The following is a 721-nucleotide window of genomic DNA, read 5'->3' as shown; positions in this document are numbered from 1 at the left end:
TTATTCAGTCACTTGGAATGGTTATGGTGATCTCCACTCCCCCTCTCTTCCCTCAATCACTCCCTTCGCCTTGCACTTGCACTCCCCTTGCACTCCGGTCCCTTCCTTTTGCACTCCGCTCCTCTCCACATGCCTTTACTCTCCTCTCCGTGTCTCTACTCCGCTTTCCACTCCTCCACCATCCTCTTTCCCGGCTTCCACTCCTCCACCATCCTCTTTCCCGGCTTCCACTCCTCCACCATCCTCTTTCCCGGCTTCCACTACCCTCTTCTCTTGTGTTCACTCCACTTCTCCACTCCACCTCCCCCTGCCTTCACTCCACCTCCTTTCCCGTGCATCCACGACCCTCTTTGCCTGCATCCACTTTCCTCTTTCCACTCCTCCTCCCTTCTCTCCATTCTTCCACTCTCTCTACACCCGCTATCCACACCCCCTCCCCCTCCTCCTCCTTTTAATCTGCATTCTCTTCTCCCTTCCCATCCATCATTCACCCCATTCTCCCTCTCTCCCATTCTCTCCTTCTCTCCCAATCTCCCTATCTCCCCCTCTCCCTCTCTCCCAATCTCCCTATCTCCCCCTCTCCCTCTCTCCCAATCTCCCTCTCTCCTATTCCTCTCTCCTTCTCCCCCTTTCCCCTCTTCTTCACTCCACCCCACTCCCTCTTTTACTGAACTTCCCCTTCCTTCCCCTCCATCCTCTACACCCCACACCCTCGTCTTCT

Source organism: Penaeus monodon, chromosome 24 (assembly GCF_015228065.2).
Source record: "Penaeus monodon isolate SGIC_2016 chromosome 24, NSTDA_Pmon_1, whole genome shotgun sequence".
Classification (NCBI taxonomy): domain Eukaryota; kingdom Metazoa; phylum Arthropoda; class Malacostraca; order Decapoda; family Penaeidae; genus Penaeus; species Penaeus monodon.
This window is presented reverse-complemented; position numbering follows the sequence as displayed.